Source organism: Miscanthus floridulus, chromosome 18 (assembly GCF_019320115.1).
Source record: "Miscanthus floridulus cultivar M001 chromosome 18, ASM1932011v1, whole genome shotgun sequence".
Taxonomy (NCBI): domain Eukaryota; kingdom Viridiplantae; phylum Streptophyta; class Magnoliopsida; order Poales; family Poaceae; genus Miscanthus; species Miscanthus floridulus.
The window spans coordinates 9,785,538-9,804,379 of record NC_089597.1 but is presented as its reverse complement, the minus strand read 5'-3'; the positions used below and the strand labels follow the sequence as shown (position 1 = coordinate 9,804,379).

The window sequence follows — 18,842 nt, the reverse complement described above, 5'->3', positions numbered from 1 at the left end:
TACATGAGTTTGTGCTGCATCGAAAGTTTCGAAACTGATCATGAAACTGGTATCCTGGAGCCGTCTCGGGGAGCATTACATATTTTCCAAGCTTTTTAGATTTGATGAACAACTCCGTCTGTTTGTTTTTAAAAGATGGATTAGGATCTGAAAAGTCTGTTTTTAAAAGACAGTATTAGTATTGGGAAAAGTCAGTATAGAAGTATTTATTTTGTGACCATAAATTACACTTTTTATAATATGTCAGTACCGATTTACGATACATCACCAATGGCTATCGGATCAGTTTTGTAAAAAAAAAAAAAATCTGTGGAAAAACATGTATAATTTGAAATGGGATCAGTTTTGTACAAAAAAAAACTGATGGCAAAACATGTATCAATTTGAAATACTTTTTTATAGGATAAATTAGAAAAATCTGTGGCAAAACATGTATAAATTTGAAATATTTTTTCTATAGGATAAATTTGAAATAAGTGCTAGTCACGCGTCCTATATTTTGAATTTGAAACAGAGAGCCTTCAAAACTTGTTGACAAACAAGAGGAATCGAGAGGGCCCACACATTTGAGAGCGTTCGAACGTGAACGTCCCTCTTTTGTCAGTCGTAGGCGCGAGGTTCTCCGGGTCCACTTGTCAGTGAAAAAATGGGGAAGCCGTCATCCTTGTCGCGGAAGGAAAGGAGGAACCCCGCGAAAACTCCCGCCGCGTCTTCCTTCCATTCTCCCTTGCCTCCTCATTCCCCCCGCGCTTGCAAACCCTAGTTCGTCCGTCCCTGCTTCATCGCGCGGCGGGCGCAGGTACCCCCTCTCCCTCCTTAACACCCTGGACTCTCGTGAATTTGCGTTCCATCGAGTTGTGGTCTCGCATGCAGTTGCGATTCGAATCGGATGCACGAGTCGCCCGCGAGTACGCGGCCGATCGGTTCGTTGTGGGCTTGTGGCTATTTGGTAAGCGCAGCTCATTCTAGCGCGTGAGATTTGGCTGAAGGTTTTTTCAGGGGATTTTGGAGGTCCAAGCGGCATCGTTTGATTGGAGGGTGCATATGCATTCCCGCCGCTGTACTGCTACCGCGCGATTCTTCATTAGCTTCACTAAGTTGGGTTTACATACCTGGTGTTGGAATGGATGCGCTGGATTGTCCCGTCCTTGTTGATTCGCTGGCTGACCCATGTAAGCAGAGAAATGCCATGGCGGTTACTGTATGAGTTGGTGTCCGTGTGCTTCTGAACATGATTTAACTGTGGATCATTCACCTGCATATCCCTTGTGTTGTCGCCAGTAACCACTGAGATGTTTAAGTTTAGGCATTTAGATGCACGCTTCATATTTTCGGGCAAGCCAAGTGTGGATCCTAACCTTTTCTTCTGGAACAAATATGTGCTGTCAAATTTGAATCTGCAATGGCGTTTCACTGATACTATCTGCAACAGTCCGACAGTTATGAATTGGCCTTTGGCTTTGCCTGCCTTGCCCCCTCGTGCGGCCTTACTAAGACAGGTAGCGTGGCTAATTTAAATAATTGCGTCTCAACAAGGGAAATGCCGGCTATCAAGAAGCTACTAGTGATCGTTCTCATATTGGTAGAGTGAGTCTAGCGTTACAGTTTACTATGCTGATTGGCTTGCTCTTTTTTAGAAGAAATGCTGATTGGCTTGCCTTTATGTGATGCTTGTGTGAATTTTCTTGCTGTACTTGTTGGATTCACTCTTGGATCGTAACTAAGGGTGCCATGTTATACTTGAGAGAAAGTTGGATTCACTCTTGGATCGGAAACCTGCCACAGCTACCGTGTATCTACAATTTTTGTGATCCCACAAATAAAATCAATTTCTGTGATCCCACAAATAAAATCAATGTAGAAGTTGAGGATAGATCAATGCTATTGGCAAATGATCAAAATAACCATACAAAAAGTGGATGGAAATTCAGATGGTTGGTTTGGTTGGACCAGAGTGTACTTAGGTGGGACCTGCATGTTAGGCTATAGTGTCTTTCTTTTTGGAACAAAATTTGGAGTATTATTGACTTATACTGGTACTACCTCATTAGCAGGTCCAGTAGCTGAGATGACTGTTCTTGGTTAGAGTGAGGCAATGCAGCAAAGTTTGCTTACATTTTTGTCAAATTGTTCACTTGCCCTGAAATTCGATTATGTAGCTTGGTTTTATTCTCTTCTTTCTCAATACATTTGCATGCCCAAATACATTTTGGAAGAGTATTCTCCCCGTGATCACTGAATTTTTAAGTTTAACCATTGAGATAAGTGCTTTCATTTATTGCAAGTATCAAATCCTTTCTTCAGCTGCTACTGTAGGCCATCCCAATGCAGCTCCCTGACTTTTCTCCTACATGCTGTTGAATCTGCAGCTATTAATTGGCATTATCTGCAATAGGGCAAGAATCATTAGTTTTAACCTTTGCCCTGGTTATTACAAGTGCTCTTAGTCAATGCTGATAAGGAATAGCATTTCAACACGGATGGGTTAGCTGTCAAGAAGCTGCCTGTGAGTTAACCAACCTGATGTTTCTTATAATGGCATACTAATTCATCAGATGACTACAGCACTTTGGTTTGCTATGCTGAAATTGAATGGTTTGTTTTGATGTTAGACTGGTGGCGATAAGCTTGCAGACCTAAGGCTCCGTTCGCTGATATAAAACTTGGCTGAAACTGACTGGTTGTTGTGAGAGAGATACTGTAGCGGCTGAAACTGGCTGGTTGATGTGAGGAGGACAAGCCGGTTGGTCTGGTAAACCAGACCAGCGAACGCGTGCAATGGTTACCTAAGGTTGTTGATGATGGTTACCGTAACAAAAGAGGTATTTAGATCATGCTGAAAAGCATGTTGTGCTTAGCAGTTAGCTAGTTAGCCCTCTCAAAGTAAAGTGTAAAAAAAAAAAAAGTTATGCGCTCTTCTGATAGGACACGCTGTACATAGGGTGGTATGCCTTCCACAATAGCTAAATATTACCGCAACTTCTGGGCATGTTGCTATATTATGTTTAATTTACTACTCACTAGAGCATTGGTCGGTTACTGGGTTGTTCAATTGTAGAGATGACCATCCAGGGTGAGACAATGTACATGAATTCTTCATTTTTTTTCATACAATTGAATTGTTCTTGAGTCTTGACACTGAGATTGCATTATACCACAACCAATCTGTAGCGTCGGACAATGGTTGCTAAAACGTAGTATTAACGTCCAACAATCGGTCGCTATAAATTTATAACAAATCATCGGTCGCTATTTTTATTTATTTCGACGGAACATAGCCATTTACGTCAAACCATGGGTCACTAAAAACATAGACCATCGGTTAGTATAGCCCATTTTCATTTTGGCGCGCTCGGCCTGGCCCACTCGCGCACAGTGAAATTGGCGCAACCCACCAGTCAGCGTGTCACCCAAAAGGCCAAAACCCTATCTCCGGCCACTCCCACCACCCAGCAGCCGCCACTATCACCAGCAGCGCGCCGCATCTCGTCTCCACACGCCGCACGGTCGACCTCGTCACCACCGCCACGGCCGAGCTCGTCTCCACCGCCAGCGCGCGAGCTCTCGTGGGGCCTTCCCTGCCACGGCCGCCGTCCTCGCAGTCGCGGCTGCCTACCCCAGCGCCGCGGCCGCCGTCCTCGCCGTCGCGGCCGCCGTCCCCGGCGCCGCTGCCATCGTCCGGGCCGCCATCCTGCTGCGCGCTCGTCGGTGTCGCTGTACTCGCCTGAGCCGCCGCAAGCCGTCGTCCCCACCCCCGTCGTCGCAGCCGTCGTCCCCTGTACCGCCGTCCACGAGCTCGAATACAGGAGCGTCCCCGAGCATGTACTCGTTCTCTTCCCTTCCATCCCCATCCGCTGCTCCCTTCCCTTCCATCCTGATTACATATGGCTGCCCTGCTCTCCATCTCCAGTCTCAACTCTCAAATCAAATCCGCAATGCCCCAATCCGATCGATCCTGCTGGCTACTGGAGTGGTGACCGGTGAATCCATGATTGCTAAATCGAATCCAGTACTCCAGTTTTGAGCTTTGCTTGACTGCTTCCCAATTTTCGATTACTAAATGCTAAATGGAGTAGGTCCAGGCGTCCAGCATCACTAGGATGGTATAGCTGAAGAAATTAAGATGTTTTTTCACTAGCATTGTTATCCCAATTTCACTAGGATTGTTATCCCAATTTTTTCTGATTCGTATTTTTTTTTTTCTAATTTTACATATAAAAAACCTTGGTGCATTTTTAGGTGAAATAGGTTAAACAAGAACCAAGCTTTCATCAATTATATTATGACTTATATGGGACTGTGCTGGACATGATCTTTCTAATATATATGCACCGGGCTGACCTCACCGTATTGTAATTGCAGCTGCTCCACGTGTGGTTGGACACCTTGGGAAGACATTTGAACGTGCTCTTGGCAGCAGCTCTACTTGTTTAAATCGGTAGGTTTATGTTTCTCCTAGCTGTTGCTCTCTTTTTTTCATGTTGTGGAAGTATGCGACTATTTCAATGGTTGTGATATGTTTTTTATTTCATATCAAAATCTGCTTGATGTCTTGCGTGAAGGTTGAACATGGATAAAGCATGGATTGATGATAATAATAGGTAAAAACCAATACAACAACAACGTAGCCTTTCAGTCCCAAGCAAGTTGGGGTAGGCTAGAGTTGAAATCCACCAAGAGCCCCAAGTCATGGTTCAGGCACTTCAATAGCTGCTTTCCAAGTACTCGTAATCTCCTATTCAAACATATATCTCTAGGTATATCCTAAACTTTCAAATCTCTTTTTATTGCCTCCCCCTATGTCAATTTCGGTCTTTCTCTACCTCTCCTCATATTATTAGCTTGGCTTAGGACTTCATAATACACTGGTGCCTCTGGAGGTTCTCTTTAGAACATAGCCAAACCACCTCAACTGATGTTGGACAAGCTTTTATTCAATTAGGTGCTACCTCTAGGCGATCACGTATATCATCGTTCCGAACTCGGTCCATTCTTGTGTGACCTGCAAATTCATCGCAACATACGCATTTCTGTAACACTCAGTTGTTGAACATGTCTAATCTTTGTAGGTCAACATTCTGCTCCATACAACATACCCGATCTAATCGCTCCTTCTATAAAACTTGCCTTTTTAGCTTTTGTGGTACCCTCTTGTCACAGAGAATGCCAGAAGCTTGTCGCCACTTGATCCACCCTGCTTTGATTCTATGGCTAACGTCCGCATCAATATCTCTATCCCTCTATAGCATTGATCCTAGATACTGAAAGGTATCCATTCTTAGGACACTACTTGACCTTCCAAACTCACATCTTCCTCCTCCTGTACAACTCCTGCCAAAGTTGCATCTCATGTATTCGGTTTTAGTTCTTCTCAATCTAAAACCTTTAGACTCAAGGGTCTGCCGTCATAACTCTAGTTTTCTATTTACTCCCGCCTGGCTTTCGTTCACTAACACTATATCATCAACGAACAATATACACCAAGGGATATCCCCTTGTATGTTCCTGGTAACCTCATCCATTACCAAGGCAAAGAGATACATGCTTAAGGCTGGCCCTTGATGAAGTCTAATTTTAATCAGGAAGTAATCTGTGTTACCATCGTTTGTTTGAACACTAGTCACAATATTGTTGTACATGTCCTTGATGAGGGTCACGTACTTTGATGGGACTTTATGTTTGTCCAAAGACCACCATATAACATTTCTTGGTATCTTGTCATAAACCTTCTCCAAGTCAATGAAAACCAAGTGGAGGTCCTTCTTCTGCTCTCTAAACTGCTTCGTAACCTGTCTTATTAAGAAGATTGCTTCTGTGGTTGACCTTCCGGGCACGAAACCAAATTGGTTTGTTGATATTTGCGTCGTTCCTCGTAGGCGCTGCTCGATGACTCTCCCATAACTTCATAGTGTGGCTCATCAACTTAATTCCCCGATAATTAGTACTACTTTGGATATCTCCCTTGTTCATGTAGATTGGTACCATTATGCTTCTTCTCCACTCCTCAGGCATCTTGTTCGATAGAAATATATTGTTGAACATCTTGGTTAGCCATACTATAACTATATCCCCGAGACATCTCCGCACCTTGATTGGGATACCATCAGGGCCCATCGCTTTGCCTTATAACTATATCCCCGAGACATCTCCGCACCTTGATTGGGATACCATCAGGGCCCATCGCTTTGCCCCCTTTTATCCTTTTCAAGGCATCTCTGACCTCCGATTCTTGAATCATCCGCACAAAGCGCCTGTTAGTGTCATCAAACGAGTCGTCTAGCTGAACGGTGGTGTTCTCGTTCTCACCATTGAACAATTTATCAAAATACTCTTGCCATCTATGTCTGATCTCATCATCCTTCACCAAGAGCTGCTCCCTCTTATCCTTTATGCACTTGACTTGGTTGAAGTCCCTTGTCTTCCTATTGTGAGCCCTAGCTATCCCTCTCCTTCCTTCGTACTCAAACGTCGGTAAAGGTCCTCATAGGCCCGCCCCTTTGCCTCACTCACCGCTCGTTTTGCAGTCTTCTTTGCCACCTTGTACTTATCTATGTTGTTTGCACACCTGTCATGATACAAGCGCTTATAGCACTCCTTTTCCTTAATAGCCTTTTGCACATCTTTGTTCCACCACCAAGTGTCTTTCGAGTCGCATCCGCTCCCTTTGGTCACTCCAAGCACCTCTGAAGCAACCTTCCGAACGCATGTTGCCATTTTCTCCCACATGTTGTTTGCATCGCCTTCATCATTCCAAGGGCCCTCTTCAATGACCTTTTTCTTAAAGACCTTTGATGCCTCCCCTTCTAATTTCCACCACTTCGTTCTAGCAACCCTAGCTTGTTTGTTCCCACGAGCTTGCACCAGAAAGCGAAAGTCAGCCACCACCAACTTGTGTTGAGCGACCACACATTCTCTAGGTATCACCTTACAGTCCACGCATGTTCGTTTATCCCTCCTCTTGTAAGGACAAAGTCGATTTGACTAGAGTACTGGCCGCTACTAAAGGTCATTAAATGAGACTGTCTCTTATGGAAGAAAGTGTTAGCTATCATCAGATCAAAAGCTATGGCGAAGTCTAAGACTTCCTCTCCTCTCCTGGTTCTTACTATCATATCCGAAACCCCCATGAACCGCCTCGAAACCTGCACTTGATGTACCTACACGGCCATTAAGATAACCTCCTATAAAGAGCTCGCTACTAGGGACAGCTCTAACCAAGCGATCTAAGTCTTCTCAGAAAAGTCACTTAGCACTCTCATCAGTGGCCTACTTGGGGACATACGCACTAATTACGTTTAAGACTATATCACTAATGACAAGTTTAACTAAGATGATCCTATCCCCTTGCCTTCTACCTCCACCACACCATCCTTGAGTCTCTTGTCAATCAAAACTCCTTACTCCATTTTTATTTGAAGTTGTCCCTGTGTACCAGAGCTTGAAGCCGGTATTGTCCACCTCTTCGCCTTCTGCCCCTTCCATTTAGTCTCTTGGACGCATAAGATATTTACCCGCCTCCTAACCGTTGTGTCCACTAACTCTCTTAACTTACCTATAAGGGACCCTATATTCCAGCTACCTAAATGGATCCTAGTTGGCTCGACTAGCTTCCTTACCCTTCGCACCCGCCGAGGTAGGTAAAAACCAATAACTTCACAAATATTGAAAGTTCTATATACATGCCAAATGGTATTTAACCTAAAACTTTCACATAGGCACACCTAGACATATTTGCAAGGAGTGAATGGTTTCTTAGCTTTTGCTTTTAGTAATTCTGCAGTAGACAGCAAGATATTATGCCATTGTAGAAAGTGTGTAAACTCATTTTGGAAAGAGGCAAGTGAAGTCCGTGAGCACTTGATATGTGATGGGTTTCTAAAAGGGTATAGAACATGGAACTTACATGGAGAAGCTAGCTCTTCTGTGAATCATGGGAATTGTGATGCTGCTGAGGTCATAGAGGATTCTAGTGAGGATGATGAAATATCTGATTTGCTTAGAGACTTAGCTGCCGGTCTAGATGATAGAGGAGATTTTGAAGACAATAGTTCAACTTTGGAGACTTGTCCTGAACTAGTTGCCCTTCAAAAGTTGGTAGCAGAAAATAGCAAAGAGCTATACCCAAATTGCAAGAAATATACACAGCTAAGGTTCCTAATTAGATTGCTCCACATCAAACTTCTCGGAGGATGGTCTGATAGATCTATGAACCTACTACTAGATCTACTTAATGATGCACTCCCTGAGGGTTCAAATCTACCTAGAAACTTTCATGAAGCTAAGAAATTGGTGAAATCCATTGGAGTTGGTTACAACAGTATTCATGCTTGTCCAAACGATTGTGTTCTCTACTGGAAAGAGAATGTGGATTTAAATGAGTGTCCAAAATGTGAGGTTTCTCGATGGAAATCAGATAGGAAGAGTCTAGATGGGAGACATGTGTATAAGGTTCCTAAGAAGGTTCTCCGCTACTTTCCAATAAAGAAAACACTCCAAAGGTTATTTCTGTCCTCTAAAACAGCAAGTCTAACAAGATAGCATGATGAAGACCGAAAAAAGGATGGTCTGCTAAGGCATCTTGTAGATTCACCTCTATGGCAGGACTTTGATGAGAGGCATCCAGAATTTTCTGCAGATAGTCGAAATATCCGTCTAGCATTTGCCACGGATGGGTTTAATCCATTTAGAATGAACAATGTTAGCTATAGTGTTTGGCCTGGTATTTGTATTCCACTCATATAAAATACTGTGTGTCCTTACCTTCTTGATGTTTTAGGTCGAGGGAGGCCTTGGAGGTGTACATGATGCTCACTAGGAAGGCACATATGATATTTTGCTTTTGATAAGATGGAGATGAGGCATTTTGTAGTGAATCTAGTTAGATTGTGCAAGCAAACATATGACTTGTGCCTGCCATTTGACCTAGCTAGGTTGTATGTGTGCTTTGCCTTTTGTAATGATGACTTGTCATGGATCAAGATGATAGAACTTGATGTATTCCTAAATGTTGGCTTAAATGAAGACTTGAGAGATACTTTTATCTGGTAATGTGGTTGATGATTGTTGTGGGCGGCTATGATTTACATATGTATGGGGTTGATGAATACTGTGACATGTTATGGATGTTTATTAGGTTTGAAATCTGGTTAATATGAAATTAATATTATACATAATTGTGCCAGTTCATTGCGACTGATTATTGATCGCTAAAAAGTTTGATATCCTCGAACCATTGGTCGCTAAAACATGTGACAGATCATCGGTTGGTATAAATATTTGCGTCAAACTATCGGTCGCTATAAATCCTGTCGGTCGCTATAAACTTATAGCTACACCACTTACAGCGACTTATACATCGGTCGCTATAAAGTTATAGCGACCGATGATCGGTCGCTATAACGGCTTATAGCAACCGATTTGGAGTCGCTACAGATTGACTGTGGTATAGCGTTGCATCAGTTACATTTGTAGTTTGGTTTTCTTCTTGGTTTATCTCTCCATAAATATTCTGCTTATATTGTGTCCCTAAATCTATTTTAAATTTTAGAAATGAATGTCTGTCTATCTTAAAGAGTGAAGTGGTACTATCATGGCTTGTTGCTACTATAATGATGATTTGAGTTGAACCTCTATACTTCCGATAAACATTAGATCTTTCAGCTAACTGTGATCCCAGTCAGAAGTTTAAAATGGACATTTCCACATTGCAATAGGGTTAACTCGAGAATCAAGTAAAAAGATGTTGGAGCTACAGGCAAGCAGCTGCTGTGATCAGTGATTTCGCTGGGATGAGATGATTGGTTTTGGGGTAAAAGACAATACATTATTTGTATCATCTATAGGTATAAAAGAGAAACAAAACCTATGTTTTTTCAGGTGGTTTGGTAGTTGCTGTTAGAGGCAATCTGGTGCAGATAGTTATTATAGAGAAAGCTCAAGAGTGTGAACTAAAAAAAAATATGTTCTGTATATATATGCTCTGCTCTTAAAGAGATTTCTGCATGCCTATCGTTTGGCTTTGTTTCTGTAGTAATCACTTCCACACCGCAGAACAAGGTTTCTGATTTCAACAGCAGAACAGTATGATACCTACTCTGACTGGGAACTGTATGATTTTCATTTTATATATAATGTGAAAAGTGCAATGGTGATAATCTCCTAACCTTTAAACTCATTACTTGTACAACCACTGTCATGAGAGCAGAAGTCAGGTTATGCCTAGAATCCTAGATAAAGTGTAGGAACAAACAACTCGCAAGAGTTATCCTTCCCGAATATATAATAAAACAGCAGGTGATGGTAGCAAACATGAAGAAGTGAATAAAAGGGCCATGCAGATCAGGAAATCAATCAATGCATGATTTGCTTGATATTTATCTCGTGACCTGCATGTTGTGGTTTTCCATAGCTCCAGTTTGATATGTTCTACAATGTGAACTTACTCGATTCTTTTTTTTAGCATTGTTGAGACAGAGTTCTGTTTTGAGGGCAAAGACAGAGCTCTGTCATCCAATTCTTTTGGTTGTTTGCCCTTGCTTGAGTGTCTATATCTCATTTTCTGATCCTCTTTGCTGTTTTTTTTTACGAAGGAATCTTTATTTGAAAATAAAGTTTTGGCCTCTTTGTTGTGTTTGTCTCTAGGATAAGAATGTCTTGATAAAAAGTTTATGTTAACCTTACTCTTCATGCTGCTGAGGTGGAATATGAGAAACAGTAGTTGAGCAGGACTTGCTGTATTCGGTCATGTCTGGTTCAGGATGCTAGTTTATCACACTATCCTTTTCTGTAGCTATCGATTACAGAAAATGTATTAACTATTTAACTAGGCTGACAGAAAATAGATGGAAGGAAGAAGATACTCTGGATGCCCCCCCCCCCCCACCCCCAAAAAAAAAGGCATCTTCAACCACCATACTTGCTGTGCTTTCAGTTTCTGGGGCCTGATGTGCTGTAGCAATGTAACTATTTAAGCAGCTTTGTTTGCATATAGTAATTCCTGTTGCTGATTTGCTACTTGCTTTCTTCTTAGGCAGCTGTTGCAGAGGGGATTGACATTGATGATGGCTCTACTATTTTGAGGCTGGCATCAAAAGTTGATGCCATCATAGAATCTCTTGAGAATGATAAGCAGAAGGTAGGAGAAGGGAGTCATCATATCTAAACTCATCAAAGCTATTATTTTACCAGTTCATGTTTATCTTTAGGTTTAAGTAATGTTTGCAGCCACCAAATAGTGAAATATTGTAAATGCGTGTTGGTCAGCTAACAAATCATATTTCCTTCTGTAGGTTGGGATTGAGATTTCAAGAGGCTCTGAGCTATCTGCTTAAACTGATTTCAAATAAGATGCTTGCGTTAACGGCAGTTGATGCACTACCAACTTAGCATTGATAAGGTTCGAATACCTTCTCGTTGATGGGTTTTGCAGCTTGTGCATATAAGATCTGAAAAATATCTTTGCAATCAGGGGGTTCTGCCAGTGGCGACTTGAAGTATGGATATAGTGCTGGAAAGTACGTGGACTTGATGGCTGGTGGAATTATTGGCCCCACTATATAATGGAGTTCTGGTTACCGGTACCTATAAATATAGATCATTTCTGTTTTTAAAATTATGGACTAACGCCCATAATAATATTTTTATAAATGTTCTTCTATATGTTACCAATTTTTTCATTTTATTATCCCCCCCCCCCCCCCCACCCCCCCCCCCCCCCCCCGGTGCATATGACATTTACTGTCGGCACCTTTAAACGGAGTAACTTTGCTTCCACTTGTATCTGCTTGAAATAAGAAAAGAAAAATGAAATGCGCAACACGAAAGACGTTTTGCCTCTGCTTGCTTTCTTCTTCTGTTTGTATTTGTTTTACTCTCTTGTACTCTGTGTTTTATTTTAATATATTTGCAGTTGGAGCCCCTCGCTCCTCCTGATTCCTTAAAAAAACACGAAAGACGTTTAGCTCCTTGAAATGAGCAACATTAGAGCTAGATAGGAAATGGCTTCAAGCTGAATTCCCTGCACAAAATGCGGATGCCTTCAGTTCAGTAAAACGTGTAGCTGTGTTCTTACCCTCGTTTATCTTCTGACCTGTCCAGCTAAACCACCTTGTTCGGGGAACAAGTGGCCGTTATGGACGCTTGGATTTCTGGGACATGCTGCACCGGTGGCAAAGACACTGTTGGGTTCTGAGTTCTGGCGTGGTTGTTGTCGTTGAGGCCGTGGACGAGAGCCTGAATCCCTGAACACCCGTATGCTGGGTAAGCCAATGGGCCAGCTCTGCACTCTGGTGCCTAGCCTAGGCAAGCCTGATTCCCCCTGCAAGTTTTTTTGACCGTTCCAATGTTCTTTCTTTGCTAGTCACGCTCACCGGTCCTTGGATTCTAACCGGGCAAAAGTGCTCCGGATTTCTTTTCAATAATGGGCAATCCAAGAGGATGTGCAGTGCAAGTGCAACCCAATTTCTGTTCCCGTCTAGGACTCCAGGTATGCATGTCATGTCGCCTCTTTGACACTCACTCTACTTGGCAATGCATGTGGTTCATGAATGCGTCACGCTTAACCTGTTTTCAGTAGATAGCAAAAAACGCACGCTTTATGTCGTCCTCAAATACGATTTTCATGTTGTTAGGTTCTGGAAAAACGTGGTACGGAAACTACATTAGTTTTCGGTTTCGTTGGATTCCGGATACCCATGATATATTTTGCCTGGACTGGAGTGGAGGAGGCGCAATGGATAGAGCATGACGCCCGGCCGCTCACGCGCGCACATCGGATGCCCCCCGCTCCTGCGCGCGTGGCAGTTTCCCGTGGGGGTCCCCGGCCCCGGCCCTCTTTCGGTCTCGGGTCGCGGCCAGCCTTGACATTTTTCACGGAATCACGCCACCGGTGCCGGAGGCCAGCCAGCCAGAGCCCATAAGTGCACCAGCAAGCCCCGGCCTGGAAATTCCAAAACCCTCTTGTCATCAGACAGGCTGAGCTTGCGTTTCCTTGGGACGACACCTGGGTTGGGACCGGGAGCATGGCATTCCAGCCGAGGTCGGGCAGAGCGGGGAATACGGTTTGCTCGTCCAATCCCGGCGTCCTCGTTCTACGCTAATAAGCTCGACTGATGCTGGTTTGTTGTGAGAGAAAAATATTGTTGGCACTGGCTGAAACCAAAGCGAACAGGCTGATTGGTTGAGGCCGTGCGTGCACGAGACCTGCCGCTGCTGCTGCCGTCCCAGTACCAGCCCTCTCTCTCTCAGTGTGTCGTACGTACCCCAGTGTGTGTCCATCCGACCGAGCACGTCCCGTCTAGTTTTAACCAACCTGTAGTGATTAGTACGACCGCGTCGTGGATTCCCAGCCGGACAACACCCACTTGAAGGCAGCCAGCTGAGCTGCCTCTGCACTCTACCCCAGCCAATGCGGGAGTGCAAATGCAATTGCAATCATTATGCGTGACATTACCTTGCTCTAACTGCAAACCCTTTCGCCAAAAGCTCTAACTGCTTGCCTGACTTGTCTTAAACTAACGTCGTACCCAACGTGCCAGCAGGGTCACCTAGGGCCGGGCGTGCTTGTTTTCCTGGGCCCAGTTTACTTCTCGAAAATTTTGGCAAAACGACACGGTAGTATTTTCGTTGTTATTTGATAATTATTGTCTAATCATAGTCTAATTAGGCTTAAAAGATTCGTCTCGTGGATTTCGTCTAAACTGTGTAATTAGTTTTATTTTTTATTTATATTTAATGCTTCATGCATGCGTCCAAAGATTCGATGTGACGGGGAATCTTAAAAAATTTGACGTTTTGGAGGGGAACTAAACAGGCCCCTGGTTGTTCCCGGGCCGGCCGGACCAGGAGAGCCAAGCTGCTTGTTTGGCTATTTCCCAGCAGAGCCAGTCTCGATTATAGATGTCCAAATGGGCCAGGCACGGGCCCGGCCCAAAAAAGCACGGCACTAACACGGCACGGACACGAGGCCTATAGTGCCAGTGCCGGCACGGGCACAATGTAGGGCCGTGCCTGGGCCGTAGGTTCGGCCCGCAGTGCCGACATGGGCACGGCACGGTTAATGGGCCAGCACGATATGGCCCGATCTTTTCTAGCCATTGGATGATCTCAGGATATGTTCTAGCCGTTGGATGAGAATATATAAGCACATCCAAACCCTAGCTTAGATATTTCCCAACACTCCACCAGCCAGCATGTCCAACAACGGCTCCTCCTCCCAATCCCGTCTTCTCCCCGACTCCCCACGGCGCTCCTCCTCACATCCCGCCTCCATGGCCAGATCCTCGAGGTCATGTCCCGCTCCTCCTGTCTCCTCGCGTCTCAGCCCTGGCGACTTCCTCGGCGTGGCCGCGTGGGGGAGCTGGCCGGGCACGGCAACGGCGGCGCGACGACGCGGCGGCGAGACAGCCTCGGCGAGGCGGTGTGGAGGCCGCAAGTGCAAGACGCGGCGGCGGCCTCTCTCTATCCATCTCCTGGCGCGGATCCGGTGAGGTGGAGTCTGCTGGTGGCGGATCTAACGGGGAGGAGCTCTCCGATGGCGGATCCGATGAGGAGGAGCTCTCCGGTGTCGGATCCAGCGAGAAGGCGTCTGTTGATGGCGGATCCGGCAAGCACGAGCCCGCCGCGCGGCGGATCCGGCGGGGAGAAGCTCTCCGGTGGCGGATCCGGCGAGGAGGAGTCTGCTGGTGGCGGATCCGGCAAGCACGAGCCCGTCGGCGGATCCGGCGCGGAGCAGTCTGCTGGCGGCGGATCTGGCGCGGAGAAGTCTGCTGGCGACGGATCCGGCGCGGAGGAGTCCGCTGGCGATGGATCCAGCGAGCATGAGCATGCCGGCAGATCCGCGTGGGGAGGATGCGGGCTTAACACGGCTCCAGCGCGCGAGCGGATGCGCGTGACACGACGGCGCAGCCCCAGCAAGCGGCGGCACTGCTGGGCCGCCGTGCCTAGTGACACGGCACGGCACGGCTAAGACCTGATAGTGCCGTGCCTGGGCCGGCACCTCAGCACGGCGGCACTAACAGGCACGGCACGGCTAGTCTACCGTGCCGCGTAGTGCCGTGCCTGGCCGTGCCGTGCGGCCCGTTTGGCCAACTATAGTCTCAATAGAGATCTTGTTTGTTTGACGGTGGTTTGTGGTCCCCTTGGAGTGTAACATGGTAGAGTTACCATCCAGTTCCTTCTCTCTTCTTCTTTCACACATTTCTACAAACACGTTGAACGCACATGCCATTCATGGCTGTAGCCATGCTGCCGCCGTCGTCGGCCGCGGCGCTCGTCTTCGCGCCGTGTCGCTGCCGGCACCTGCGCAACTCATGAGGCGAGTCCGGCGGCGGAGATTGCAACCGGCGCCGCTGGGTGCGCGTCGAGTCCAGCAGTACGCGCCGCCAGGACTCAGGAGGGAGCGGGTGCGCATGGCGTCGGAGGCGGAGGGGCGAGCGCGACGGGTGCGTACGGCGGTGCTCGCGAGCACGGGTCGCTGCCATGGTCGTCTCGCTGACCGCCGCGCTGCTCCACCGCCTCCTCCGCGCGCTCTCCCTCGCGGTCCACATCCACGAGGTCTGCCGTGCTCGCCGCGCCCTTCTTCGCCGCAAACACCACGCACGTCGCCTACGCCTTCGGTCGCGAGATCTGGGAAGCTCAGGAGGCGAGACGGCGGCGGAGGGGCGGGCGCGGCGGTGCTCACGGCTGCGCTCGCGAGCGGGGGTCGCTGCCGGGACAGGCCTCACCCTCACCGTCGCCGCCATACCCATCGTTGCGCTCGTCGAGAAGAAGCGCGTAAATGTAGCCGGAGGGGTGAGAAGGAAAGTCACCGATGGTAACGGAACGAGACGCGTGTGAACTGAGCGAGCCGCGCCCGCGAGAAACGAAGGGGAGGGTCGTTTCCCCGGAGCCTGGCTCCCGGCTGCTCTGAGCAGCGTGCGGCCCAGGCCCAGACGCCCTCCAGGCAAACAAACACGGCGCGGTGTCCCGCATGGGCCAATGCCCTGGCCCCCGTCCACGCAAACAAATAAAACCCCTACCTACCTTCCTTCCAAGGCAGGGCAGGGCTGGGCAGCCGGCAGCCATGGCCATATACGAAACACGACCACTGCGGACGTTGCAATGCAGTTCAAACGCAATGCTGCAACGTACAGCTATTGCATCGCATCCATCCACCGTACCTGTCTGCCTGTCTTTCTTTTGTTCTCGCTAGTGCTGTACTACATACGTATGTACTGCTTGTTTGGCCCCATTCAGCCACTGTACGTTGCTACAAGGATTTCGAGATTTTATATAATGTGATAATAATGCCAACCCGACCGACGGGACGAACCAGTCCTTGCAATGCTAGTCGCTGGCTACGGGGATATACGAGATGCGGAGGAAATCCCATCCTAGCTTAGCTTCTCTCTCGGCCAACTTTTAATTTGCATTGCACCACCTGACCTGACCTGAGTGCTGCTGAGCTCTAGTGAGCTGTGTTACAGTACAATACAACGTCTCTTTCCTTCCTTCCCTTCTCCTGCCAGTTGTGGCCGTTGGAAAAGGACAAATACGGCCATGTACAATACATCCGTTGAGTTTCCTTTTTCTTTCCGTCTCTCTTTTAATAAAAAAAAGAATGCCAGGTTGTACTTCCTGCCGATTATTCTTGAGTGTTCATGTTCGCTTCGCTGAAAAGTAAGCTGAAAAATAATATTTGCTGATTTGTTGGAAGAAAAAAATACTATTACTTCGCTAAAAGATACGGTCGATAAGACAAGGGCCAGGTCACACGCTAGGAAGGATACGTAGCACACAGCCGTTGCGTAGGTTTGACTCTTGTTGGATTCCAAGTTTGAGAGTGCACTCACATTTAGGTCATCTGCAAGCTAGGAGGTACACACGTACGTACACGGCCGTTGCATCGGTTTGACTCTTGTTAATTCTAATTTCGAGCAACACATTTTCTCTTTTCCCAATATATATACTTCTATACTGATCATGTTCGTTTGTCTTATAATCCATACTTTTTAGCTTATTTTTTTAGTTGAAACAGTGTTTTTCTCTTACGACAAATAAATCAGAGTTTTAGCTTATTTTTTCAGCGAAACGGGACCTGGTAAATTATACAACAAAAGGGTGTTTCGAGTGTTCTTTCTGGTCACACACAGCTTCTTGCATTGGTTGGTTGGGTTGGGTCGGTTCCAGCGAGACACCGATACGTGCCCTGCCGCATGACCTAGCAGCCATCATTGCAGCCAGCCAGAGCATGTAAATGTAATGCTTGTCCAACTCAGGCCTTGATGAGTTCCGGGCGTAAAGGTTTGGTATATCGTGTCGGATGTCACAGAGGTGTCGTATTTGAATACTAATAGAAAAATAAATTATAGAATTCGTAAGTAAACCACGAGATGAATTTATTAAGCCTAATTAATCTGTCATAGCACATGTGTGTACTGTAGCACTTTATTGTCAAATCATGACTTAATTAGGCTTAAAAGATTCGTCTCGCAAAGTAGTCGCAATCTGTGTAATTAGTTATTTTTTATTCTATATTTAATAGTTTATGTATTTGTCCAACACATTTGATGAGATAGGACGTAAGCTTTTGGGAGGAACTCCGCACACTCGCACACTGGAAATAATGCTTAATCAAATGGCATGGAATAATTTCTATGCTTTTTATTTTTAGTGGAATTTCTATTCTCAAATGCCATGGAGTTTCTGTAGAAAACGAAAGCAAGCCCTGCGATATAACTATATATATTCCTCTCTTGTCCAACGAACGTGCAAACCTGAAACCTAAGCCGAGGAAGTCATTTATCTCTACCAACAGAAAGGATAAAAGAAAGCCCAGGAAGAAGCGAACTCCCACATGCACATTACCTGCCTCGCCAGCTGCCACATGGTAGCAGCAGTAGCAACCAAACCTGTCTTAGCCAATTAACCACTAGTGGAAGAAAATTAAAAGTACTCCGTCCAACTTTTTAAGGGGGTGTTTGGTTCGTTAGTCGCTCCTAAAATTCATACCACATCGAATATTTAGATGCTAATAAGGAGCATTAAATATAGATTAATTACAAAACCAATTACATAGATGGAGGCTAATTTGCGAGATGATTTTTTAAGCCTAATTAATCTGTCATTAGCACATGTTTACTGTAGCATCACGTTGTCAAATCATGGACTAGTTAGACTTAAAAGATTCGTCTCGCAAATTAGTCATAAGTTGTGCAATTAGTTTCGTAATTAGTCTATATTTAATACTTCATGTATGTATCAAATATTCGATACGATAGAAATTTTAGGAGACACCGGAGGAAACAAACATGGCCTAAATATGGTTCTACCGGTACTAGCTAGGGCATTGATGCATGCAGATTGACAGCTGCAGGGACGATTGTTGCAATGCAGATGCTGGCTGCTGGGTGAGGGAGGGTCAAGGCTCGAGGGGTGAGTTGTTTTTTTACATGCTACTGCATTTGATTTCTCTAAAGAAAACAAAACCATCAATGTGAGGGAGGATGGATGCTTTGGGGGTCCTGGGGAACAGCAACACCAGCTGTCTTTGCCAATGGCCAGCATATCATTAGCAGTGCAAATTGCAAAAGCCCTCTCCCTGTCTATCCCTGTGAATGAGAGTGGTATCAGATGAAGACTCCAAATAATGCTAGTTGTGAGGGGCCATGGCCAAAGGCAGCCAGAGAGGGAGGAGGTTTTTGCAATCCCAACTTCCAGGTCAAAAGGGCCGCCCGGGAAAGAGAAAGCGGCGTGCCGCCGGCTGCCGGCATCATTGCGCAGCGGCAACGCGCCCAGCCCCTCTCCCCCTCTCCTAATCTTCTTTTCTGCTCCCTCCGCTCTCGTTGGAATCCAAGACGGTTTCT

General features: G+C 46.0%; 1 long non-coding RNA gene across 1 annotated transcript; it reads left to right on the top strand.

The window, feature by feature from the left end:
* The first annotated feature begins 3,432 nt into the window (after positions 1–3,432).
* On the top strand, positions 3,433–12,711 carry LOC136519555 (uncharacterized). Its single transcript, XR_010774951.1, has 7 exons — positions 3,433–3,822; positions 4,363–4,438; positions 11,030–11,134; positions 11,289–11,395; positions 11,468–11,576; positions 12,097–12,258; positions 12,359–12,711. It is a non-coding gene; the product is annotated as an uncharacterized lncRNA (long non-coding RNA).
* The last annotated feature ends 6,131 nt before the right edge of the window (positions 12,712–18,842 follow it).